The sequence below is a fragment of the Etheostoma spectabile genome, chromosome 9 (genome assembly GCF_008692095.1).
Source record: "Etheostoma spectabile isolate EspeVRDwgs_2016 chromosome 9, UIUC_Espe_1.0, whole genome shotgun sequence".
Classification (NCBI taxonomy): Eukaryota; Metazoa; Chordata; class Actinopteri; order Perciformes; family Percidae; genus Etheostoma; species Etheostoma spectabile.
Genome location: NC_045741.1, coordinates 7,614,817 through 7,626,687, shown reverse-complemented (window position 1 = coordinate 7,626,687; position 11,871 = coordinate 7,614,817). Strand labels below are relative to the sequence as shown.

The 11,871-nt window shown below is 41.2% G+C and overlaps 2 long non-coding RNA genes across 2 annotated transcripts in view; both read left to right on the top strand.

Moving 5' to 3' along the window:
- LOC116695264 (uncharacterized) overlaps positions 1–3,338 on the top strand; it is a 19,318-nt gene extending 15,980 nt beyond the window's left edge. Inside the window, exon 3 of the long non-coding RNA XR_004333400.1 lies at positions 3,274–3,338. This is a non-coding gene — a long non-coding RNA (uncharacterized LOC116695264). The remainder of the gene's footprint in view (positions 1–3,273) is intronic.
- LOC116695263 (uncharacterized) overlaps positions 1–11,871 on the top strand; it is a 62,364-nt gene that overhangs the window by 28,568 nt on the left and 21,925 nt on the right. The gene's annotated exons all lie outside the window — the stretch shown is intronic.

The following is an 11,871-nucleotide window of genomic DNA, read 5'->3' as shown; positions in this document are numbered from 1 at the left end:
ACTTTATTAGGCTTAATTTTGCGGACTAAAAAGACGAGAATGAACGTCACATGATGACATTGTTGAGCCAGATTGAAACTAGAGACATCACAAATTGGCGGTTTGTGCCTCAGCAGTGCTTTGTAATGATCATATCTGTCCAATAATGATTCAGTGTTTAAGAGGCCAAGAGTTAAAGTGGAAACACAAACCGTTTGTGACAGCTCATAACCCATTCAGTCCACCAACTGCCTCCTGATGAATCTCATCTGCAGTAAACCACAAACAAGCTACAGGAGGTGAAAGGAGGCTTTTTCCTAAAGGAAAGAAAGAGCAACAATTTATTGCATTGATAAATTTCAACTCCCCATTAGCGGTAGCTCTGCTGATTGTGAGGACAGATTGATAACAGTGATTTTTTTGCAGCGTGTCACAGTCACCTGACTGGCAAGGACTGGTGGACACAGATCAGGAGGTTTCAGCAGCCAATCACAGCTCTGTCAATCATCCTGCCACAGCCAATGGCTTACTCTGCAGCTGGGCTGAAGCCCTGCCTCCTAAACTGTGCAGTCAAAGGGTTAAAAAGCAATTCATTATGGTCAAATCATCTGTAGCTTGATCATTTTTTCCATTCATCCTCTTGGCCCCCTTGGGAGCACAGGGCGTCCACCATGGATCTCCAACTCACTCTAGCTTGATCAAACGGCTTATTTTACTACTCTGTTCTTCCCCCAAAATGCAACACAGAAGATGGAGTGAAGATAGATCTTTCAACTGTTTAAGATGATGTAGCTTAATATAAGGTGTTGCATTGATATGTTTATTTTATCTTTTTGACCTTTATCTAACCAGGGTGGTCACATGCGGGAGTCCTGTCCACCACAGTCATGTTATACAAACCAACACAGATACACACACACACAATAAAGAAGAGGGACAAGAAAAGAGAGAGAAAAATGATTTAAGGCTGCCTGGAAACAGAATATTCAAATTTCTAAAACACAGTATCCTTCTTATTGTCATTTCTTGACATGTAACCATACAGAGACAAAATGAAGGAGAGGAAGCAAATGAAAAGCGTAGAAAAGCAGGAAATTCAAGTTGCATTTATGTATTTGGAACAAAAATGTTATGGTCCGAGAATCAACACCCAACCCAAATGAAGAAGAGGAAGGAAAGGAAGAACAATGGAAGGAGGAAAAAACTTAAGGAATGAAATAAACAAAAGGAACGGGCTCTCCATGCTTCTCCCAGTTTGTGGCTTCAGTTCATCCAGTGCAAGGACAGTCGAGGACATGGCTCTAAGCTCTGATGATGAAGATGATGCAACTTCTCCGCACTCTTACATCAAGCCCAGCGCCTACCTGGGCGGTGGCCATCAAAGGGTTAACCCTGAGCATTTATATATATATATATATATATAGTACATGCAATAATACGCAGATCATTAAACTCATGTAGTTAATCCACATCCCTGCTAGTCCTGCATCCTTCTTTACATGTCTTTATTTTAATACCCCCATCCCCTTCCTCACTGCTCCACCACCCCCACCTCTAACCTAAATGGCAGGTGGGACATAAAATGTTGGGAGGTCTCGAGCTCAGGACATCAAAAGGATGCATCATGGGTGAGTCACCCCTACTGGCTCCAGATCGCTGCCCTTCATCATGAAATGAGAGCGGCTGTGCATAAAACAGTCGTTGGCGTCGAGGAGAATGGAAAGTGGGACACGACCGGTCACAGAGGAATGTAATCAAAGTGCATTTTATTATGTTTCGCAGCAGGACTACAGGACACTGCAGCTCTTACCTCACACGTCATTCCACGTAGTCACTGTATGCGTGGTGTATGCCTGCTTTGAGTTTGGTGTGTGTGTGTTTCTTGATGAGGGGGCACGCATTCCTCCCATTGATAACATGAGTGCACTGTCTGCTTTTGAGGGTTTTTTTCGGTGAGAGAATGCCTGGACTGTCGCTTGTAGCATGTGTCATACCTAAAGGACCATACCAGCATGTTTTCAAGTTCAACTCTTCAACTGCTTAGCATGTATAGAGAGCCGAAGTTGAAGTAAAACTTCCGGGTTCTGTACCACAAGTAAGAAAATCTGAATGTGTGTATTTTCACCGGCTGCGTCCCGACTCCGGCCCAGCTCCGGCGATCCTCAGCCCTCCGGAGCAGATACGCAGAGCTTCTATTTTTCCCGGACGCCAGAGAGCTCCGCAGCAATTCAGCACAAGGCCGATAGTCCAGGACAGGAAGTCGAGCACAGAAACAACATAAAATACACCGTGCTCACGGCGGATCATATTTCCCTGCACTACACCTGACACTACATGTCATAATGAGACAGGCCTGAAGTCAACAGGTTGGAGGTTTTGTGGATCTGTGTATAGAAACTACATCCTGTTATATCGCGCGACCATACGTGAACTGTCAGTCATGGCCACAGCTGTTTCGCAACAAATCCGGACCTGGTGGGTACTGAAGGACGGCGGAGCAGGGAGCCAACACGCAGCAGAGCTGCGATCCGCAGTTGGTGGAAATCAGGGTTAGACACAGTTTGTCAAATTTACTTTATTGTTTCATGGTAATAGAGTTTAGGGCCAAGGTGATTTGAGAAGATTTTGTCCTCAGTACTTTGCCAAAAATGTAGTCTTGATGTTTACTGTGATGACTTATGCAACTTTCAAGAGTCTGCGAAATGATTTCTACATAAATAAATAAAAACCACAAATTGTAAAATGGTCATACAACAACAAAAAATGTGTTTAATGTGCACAATGATTAGCTGTGATGATGTACTGTATATCCTACATGATTTCAATGTTTGTTTGTTTTTCAATTTATTTGTAGTGTTAAATCATAACAGGAGTTATCTCAGGACAGTTTACAGATAGATCAGGTCTAGACACTAGACCACACTATATGGTTTACAAAGACCCGACATCTCCTCTGTGGGGCAAGAAGTTGGTGCAACAGTGGCGGGGAAAAACGTCCTTTAAACAGGCAGAAACCTCAGACAGAACCAGGCTCTTAGTGGGCGGTCGTCTGACGCTGCCGGTTGGGACACAGATACATTTATACAGATACAGACAGTCCTCCTTTTTTGCAATCGTTGTGGGCAAAAATCTTCGCCTGAAATTGCAAGAACTTGCCAAAACTGCAGTTTTATAAAAAAAGAGACTGTTTGTCTTGTCGCGTAATTCTGTCACTTCATAACGTTCCCATGGCAACAGGGGAAAATGGCTGTTCTTGTGTGAAGGAAACGCAACATTTTTCAAGTTTCTGCTAAGTTATGCATTGAATTATGCGATCGCATAATCACATTTTTCTGGTGGGACTGCATAGAGAATTATGATTTATAATAATTACCGCAGTTGGTACAATGAACAGTGTCAATTATAGTAACAAGATACTTGAACTATAACTAGAAATTATAGTAACAGTAGATTTGTTGGCTACACTTAGTCTATTTGGAGACATATTATAGATCAGCACAGTTGTAATGAACCATCCCAGTTACATCCTGGCTGGATCAATTTCGTCACACTGAATAATATTTTGTTCAGTTATTCCAACAGGAAGCAAAGGTCTTGGCCAAACCTCAGACCATCCCTCGTGCATTTTTCTTCATGTGTTTGGGATTTGTGTGATGTTGAATAGAGTCTTTGAGATAACAGAGGATATGAATCACAAACTTGTGACACACCCATTTCTGATATTCATTAAGGACAGTTAAAAAGATTTTCCACCCTCATCCTCCAAAATGTTAGTCACCCAACAAAGACGAGAGAGTTTAGAAAGAAAAAAGAAGGGAAAGGGTGAGAACTGAGGCAATGACTCTGAGTAAGACGAAGGAAGGAAGTGTTACACCTAGTGCTATCAGTTCAATGCGTTATTAACGCAAACCCATTTTAACAGCGTCAATATTTATATCGCAAGATCAACGTTTCCTTTGGCCTAGCAAAGTTTGTAGTTTTTTTCACATGCTGTTGCAACAACTAGTAACGTTAGAGAAACTACAACACCCACCAGATCTCGCTAGACTGGAAACAAAACAACAGGCACGGCGCACACACTGGTTTGGGCTTGCGAGCCAACCAAAGAGTAGTAACGTTACGTTTTGAGTGGATGGAGAGCGTGAGACGCCAAAATGGACGCCGATAAGATTCTGAATGGAAAGTTTACTTTTTAAAAGTTTCCAAATTTTCCATTGACAAGTCCAAAGTGTGTGTCTGTGTGTTTTGTTGTTGTGAACTGAGCGATTATCACTGCACGTCCAGTCTGAAATACCAATTGATGGCCAAGCACACAGCTGATGTCGATTCCCCCCCCCCCCCCCCCCCCCCCCCGTCAATTTTTTTTCACCCTTTTATTGATGGACAGTGTTACTTTGTGCGAGAGAGTTTTTGTGTTATTAAGTGTGAATGACTGCTCCAAGTGAGGATGTTACGTCTGAAATTGAATACTACAGTTGGCTATATGCCAGTGTTGTTTAAGTAAAGAAAAACATTTGCACAAAGCAAGCCGATTCACTTTTCCATGTTGATAAGAGCATTAAAATGAGAAAACGTAAAGGGAAAAAATGTGCGATTAATTGGATGACATTAATGTGATTAATTGTGATTGACTATTTAAATTGTTTGACAGCACGAGTTACAACGGAACATTTCAGGAGTAGGGGGTGTTAATTTGCCAAGCTGAGGGAAAGTGTAACAGCTCAAAGAGGTAAACAAGGGAGGGCAAGGGTGAAGTTAATTTAGTAGGAATGCAAAAAATCCCAATTATGTCAGAGGTCCACTAAGACTGTATGCCAGTTCAACTTTGACATAACATCTCCCTGCCTCTGCATATCAACAGTAGACGGATCATTTCAGGCATGCATACAAATGCCATGAACTTCCATGGAGAGGGGAGGAGGGCGACATAGCAGGAGAACGTAAGAGCACAAGCATAGGGGTTTGGACAGTGCCATTTATAAAGCCTCATAAACGGCATTATTCTGGGAAAGCAGGAAACCGGCTGGACTTCAGGAGCGAGGGAGACAGAGTGAGAGAAAAAGAATGAATATATATAGCGCATTTCTGTCTGTTCCTTCTCTTTCCAGTGGTCCTACCTTCGATGCCTTTTAGAATATTTTAAAAATAGTTGTTCTTCTAAACCTTCACAGGAGACATATGACACCACAGAATATGGGATTATTATTGCCTTTAATTTCAAGCAAAAATCCCCAACTCAAGCAACAAAATTGGCATCTCAAAAGTAAAACTTTAAAAGTTTTTTGTAGTCATAAACTATTGGTCTTTTATTCGTTTATATACATGCTTTCTAGTTTACTCTTCCAAACTCTTTGCAAATTTGGCACAAACCCCTCGAGTGGGCGGGACTTACAGGGGTGCGTCCCCATTGGCTAATGAGTTTTTGGAGTACGTTTGAGTGACAGCTTAATGCCTGCCTGCCCTGACGTTTAAGTGCAGCTAACATTAGAGACTCTGGAGGACACACAAACTACTCTGCACAGCGTATTCCTACAAAATTAATAAAGTGTAAGTATCAGGGACGGACTGGGCCTAAAAAACAGCCCTGGACTTTCCCTCCAATAGGCCTGTCATCCGGCCATTCACTAACCAGGATGTCCTGATACCACACCACAATGCTATAGTCTATCTACAATTACATTAATGAAGCGTCAGCCGTCAAATAAAAACAAAAAATGTACAATGCCATTAAATCTGCACTGAAAATAAAGATATGATATAATAAAATATGTGAATACTATATCATAAAAAATATGATATACAAATAATAAAATGTCACTGGCTACAGAAACCCCAAATTACACAAACTTGGGGATTAGATGTTCTGTAGGCCTATACCAAAACTATACTGAGTGGTAGTTACTACCCTTTCATCTTTTGTGCTGCATCTATCTTCAACGTGAACAGACAAATGGTTTTAAAGATATGTCATTAGCTGTTGTTGCTGCTTTGTATTAAGCATTGAATAACCAATATAATATAATTTTTCAATGTCATATTACACTTGTTATTCATATTGAGGCAGTGAAATGATGAACATGACTAGGCCCTATAAATTGTGTCTGTGAAGCCTTCACAAACAACCACCAGGTCTTTGCCAGTTCCACAATAGTTAACACACTTATGAAAGACGAGGACAAACTGCACTCTGATGGAAAACAGACAGGAATTGCAAGCTAGGATTTTTTGGTTAACCTTTGGTTACATTTGGTGAATTATTGAGACCCCTTCCTTGTATGTTAGCACGTTAGAGTGCTACCAATGCATGCATGATGTTTTCCCGTTTAATTCAATACCACAGTCTTCATCCTAGCAGTAAAACTGAGCTCACTACAATCTCTCATAAAACCAAGTGAAATCACGGTCTACTGCCATTTATTTTGCCATACCAACAAATTGGCATAGTTTTAATTCAGTTATCTTAATAGCTGGTTTGATTTGCTCTGAGAGATGGTCTTATGGAAAGTTCCCCATGCATATCTCTAGGTATGGTGAAGGGTATGGGATGATGTGGGGTTTTATTTTATTTCCAAAGGCCAAGGGAACTTTATCAGGATACCTAGTGTCCTGATCCATGAAATAACTGGCCTTTTAAAAATAAAAATGTGCCTGCCTCTATGGGAATTTAACATAGGGGGGTGTATACTCATGCCCCCTGTATTTCAAGGAAGAACATTTATTTATTTACAATACATTGGTGTCCTTAAAAGGTTGGATTTTGCTAATTGTTTTGAATAAATAAATATTATTTTTTTGTCTTAAATCCACCAGCCAATTTCATATTATACCAACATTTGCAGCATTCTGAGCCTTTTTGGTTCCTAGGGAAATCTCAGCCAAGAGTAATTAATTAATAGTATTAATTATTATTCTGGCCAAAACAAGTTTTAAAGAACTATACAAAAAAAATTGCAACTTTCACTGTCTTCTGCAACTTCATTGTAGCAAACATACAAAAGACATCTCAGCTTTTATTGCAATTTTTTCCAAAAGCTCCCGCAAAATCTGGAATTTTGGGCCGCTACAATCTCAAAACATGCTGTGAAATCCTGGAGGGACTGCCCTTGTGTGCTTTTTCATGTGTAATGGTGCGCATTCACCAGCCGTTTTTGTTGTTGCACGTGGTGCACGTAGGCCACTCTTGATTTTGTCAGTCATCTCATCTGATATGCTGTGTCTCTATGATCCTAATCTGTCCTATTCATGGTAACCATCTCGTGGACATTGTGCTGTCATCATGTGCTGTGGTAGGGGGGCCCGCCTTGATAATCCTGTTTAAGGGCCCGGCGTTGGCACGTTACACTACTGCTGAAGATGCTATGCTAAGTGATATTAATTAACAGGTAAATTAGATAAAACAGATGTTGATAAAAGTTTCCTTTTGAGGACATTGAAATTGGGAAAAATTTGAAGTTGTAAAAAAGGTAATAAATTGCAATATATCCCAGAATATTGCAATATGTCTAAAATAGCAATAATATCTTATTGTGACAAGTATCTTAATATTGTATCCCGAGGCTTCTGGTGATTCCCACCCCTACTGAACAGCATATGAATGCTCCTATTCTGACACTTCTCCAACTCCGAATTTAAGGGGCTGTGTCCACCAATTTTCGTAACTTTATGAAACTGACAATACAACAGTCATGGCCGACTCTCTAAAATTGTGAACTTTTATCCCCATATTCAAACTCGTCCCTCTTTATGATGACAGACTTTTCACCCCACATTCTGGTTTTGATGTTCAGGACACCTATAAACACTTTTGTTTTTTGGACATGGTGGGAGGACTAGTTCCTTTTGGGCCTTAAAGGGATATTTCACCTTTGGAAAGATGAATATATCCTTAAATTGTTTTTTTGCGCACACATAATAGGCTCCGTAAAGTTCAGCTAAAGCAAACTAGCATTAGCGCTTGAGTGATGTAAACACAGCTGTGAATTTTGTTGTCTAATGATCGGACACTTGCAAGCGTTTACGCTTAGCGCACACCGCCGTCAATGTCCCCTTACCCGGCTAGAGGCACCGGGCGACACCGCTGGCTGAGGTGCTGGTCTCCGCAACAGACGAAGCTTGCGTAGTATGTAGAGTATTCTGTCTGTACTAAGGTTTCCTGCATATTCTCTGATTTGTACCTATGTATCCCGGTGGTACACATGTGCAGTAGTTTGAATGCACATAATTGATGTAAAAGCTTGACGCTGAAAAGAGTGAATCTGTTTGCGTAGCTCCAAGATGGCTGACACTCAGCTCGCGTGGGGTAAAGAGTCCCACCCCCTATGGGCGGGGTGACATACGGAACTAGCTGGCCACAGCCGCTGGGCAAAAATGCCTCCGATGACGCAAAATGACGATTTTTGCGTCGTCTGAGGTTTTTTTGCCAGACACAATACAGAGATCTGTCGTCTCAGGGGGACATGAGGGAGGGATGCACGGTCATTCAAAAATGCTACCGGGTTTCTACTGATACAAATCTTAATGCTAATCTGTGAAGTATCCCTTTAAGCCGGCTGCCACCACAACTCAGACCTGGATAATTGGCTTAAAAGGGATGTATTGTTGGATGAATTGCCCTTTTGCAGAGCAGTTCCTTCTCTCATACCTTTGCAGCAATAAATGCAAAACAAAATCTTCCTTATCAAACAATTTATGTCGACTAATAAAATTTGAGTTGACTGTAATGATACCTAAACTATGACTCTGATGCATTTTAGCTAACTTTCAATACTTCGCAGTTTTCAGTACTCAGTGTTAAAGACACATTCTGCTTCGCAGTTTTTGGTTCCAGTTCGATACCTAATCCAACTTGCAGCACAGGTTGTAGTTTGAAAATAGACAACAAATGACTTGATAGGATAGAGACTTGTTAGTGCATGGAAAAACCTTAAGAAAACTCCATGTAATAAGCTATCAAGAGTTCAGTAAAGAGCTCGATAACACAGACATAAATGACAGAGAAAGACAGATGAGCTCTCCTTATTCTTTCTTTCCCGCTCTCTTTCTTTATTTCCATGTCGGTCTCAATCATCTTCCCCCAGTGCACCAGGAGGTCTATGTTTAGACAGGATAGAGTTCTCCAGGGCCAACATGGGTAAAGCTCTGTCTCGTTTCTGCACGGTGAAGGTGTCAGTGAAGAGAGTTATAAGCCCTGCTCTCCCCACCACCCCCACCCCCACCTACTCCTTGGCAAGTGGCAGTCAGTCAGCTGATTTGTGCTGCTGAGGGGATTTGGTGTTCCACCTAGGCTATTTAAAAAGCACCAGCACCTCTCTCAACCTCTCTCTCTCTCTATCCCCCCCTCTCTCTCTTTTCCACTCACTCACTTTTTCACTATCTTGTGCACTGGCTCCCTTACAACCTCATAACATACCCCTCACCCATTCCCCTGTATTGCTCTCTGCACTCCCTTCCCCCATCCCCCGTCTTTTCAATCTGTCTTTTTTTCTGCTCCATCTTGCCTCGATGACTATTGCCGCATTTATTCCCTCAACTGTATCTCTCTGTGGGTCCCGTACTTCTGTTACAGCATCTTCCGGTGGGGGTTTTGGATAATTTGAAGAATCGGGTTGAACGCTGTGTGGAGGTATAGAAACTGAGTTATGTTCAGTCCTGGATTAGTCTAGGATTTAGCCCAATAATTGTTCAGTATGTCTTAGTCGTATGACTGTTTCCCCTCATATGAGCATTTTCTGACTAACCTCTATGCTTTATGTGTGATTGCATTTAAGTAACTAAATATACTAAAGCTGTAGAGATCAATCAATTAGTTGTCAACTATTAAATCAGTCACCAACTACTATGATAATTGATGAATCTGTTTGTCATTTTTTTATGTTAAAAAAAAGTGGAAAATTCTCGGATTTCAGATTCTTACATGAGAATAAGTTGTAGTTTCCTCTCTTCTCTGTGACAGTAAACTGAATATCTTTTGAGTTGTGGACAAAACGAGACATTTGAGGACGTCATCTTGGACTCTGGGAAAAACTGATCCACATTTTTCACCATTTTCTGACATGTTATAGACCAAACAACTAATCGATTAATTGACAAAATAAACGACAGATTAATTGACAATGAAAATAATTGTTAATTTCAGCCCTAAAATCTACTTGTTTAAAGAGAAGATTACTTTTATGTTTAACATAAATTAATGGTAGGAAAATGAGGATGACAACTGCCACATGAACCACAGTCTGTCAAAGTCTTATGTTTATCCACGATACACATTGGCCGGGCCACGGACTGTTGACACTGAATAAAGCGCGCTGGCCGTACGTACAGAAGCAGTGGTCAAGCAATTGCAGCAAGAATATACCAACTCAGGGGCTACATGTGATAAAATGGCAGATTTTCTGGAGAATTAAAGCATGTTGTATGGGGTTGAAGGCTTGTGGGGGGGGGGGGGGGGGGGGGGGACCCCCAAATGCTGGTCCACGCCACCGGTACTGGCTCCACCATAACAAACATGGTTGCTTGTAAAAAACAACAACTAGAAACCGTTTTAACTTTTGCCACAACACGATTAACCGTTATTAAGCCATGCAGACAAATGCACATTCTTTGAAGACTTTGTAGTGATATTGCTGTATAAAATGAAAACGATTAGCATCATCAAAATACCGAAGTTATATATAAGTTATTTAAGATTTTTTTCTCCCTGAAAAATTGGGGTTGTCATATATTTGGGATCAGCCGTCAACAGATGTCGCCAGCAACAGGAAACGAGTAAAACGCGTGTTGCCCTCTTAACTGAAGCGAGTCAGTGTCCCTCACAGCTAGCTAGTGCCAGGGCCTGTAACATGGAAAGACAGAGATTGTCTCGGACAAAGTCTCAGCTGGACTCCAGCCAGCAGAGGCTGGTTTTAGAACGTAAGGAACATCACCTGTTTTAACCATTGACTGTAATATTAATATAATATATATAATACTGTAACAGTCTATGGTTTCAACAGCCAATAGAGAAGGCAGCTGGTAGAGTCAGCTATAAACTAGAGAAATGAAATGATCCATAATTCTTTTTATTTTAATGTTCCAAACAGCTGGAGTTTTAGACGGAGCCGCAATGACTGCCTGAAAGCACGGCAACGTTTTACAGTGTTGAGTGACTGAAGAGAGGGAGCCCAGCGGCGTTAGAACAAAGCCGTCAATCTGAGAAATAGAACGTGTTTTTGTGTAACTGTAACAGTGTAACTGTAGAAAACATCTCACTATCAATAATGTTATACACATTCATAGTTAGATGCAACAAAAGATACATCCAGCTACAAAAAAAAGCCTAAAAGGGGGATGTTAGAAAGGAAGTACAACGAAGCGTTGTCATGGAGATGACACACTGTCTAAAAATGACAAAAAAAAGCCAGAGAAAAACTTACTGTGGTCCTCAAAGCAGCCACTCCCAAGAGATTGACAGGAGAGTGGGGGCGACCTCTAGTCCTAAGTCCCGCCCTTCTCCTTCTGGTCCATGGGACCTATCTTTATGACGAAATATAGTGAACTGTAGTGAAATGTAGTGAACCATGACACTCAATAAAGCACACTGAGCCATGGATTACAAATATGATGATCAGTTAGCCATAGGTTAGTCTAATGACCACTTAGTTTTGTGTGAAAGCTAGCTAGCTAGCTTAGCTCTGTCCCACAACACATGCAACGTTATCTTACCTGATGTGTTTTACCCAGGGAAGTGTTTTCAGCAGATAAATAAAATTAGCTCCTCTGCTCATTTGAGTAACGTTACATCCCCTGTACGATACACAGAGAGATCGTAGCTTCAGCGAAACGTCATCCCTGTGACTTTTAAGTGTGTAGTCTTTCTAATTACAGTCTTATACCTAATGTTTGAGTTATAAAAGC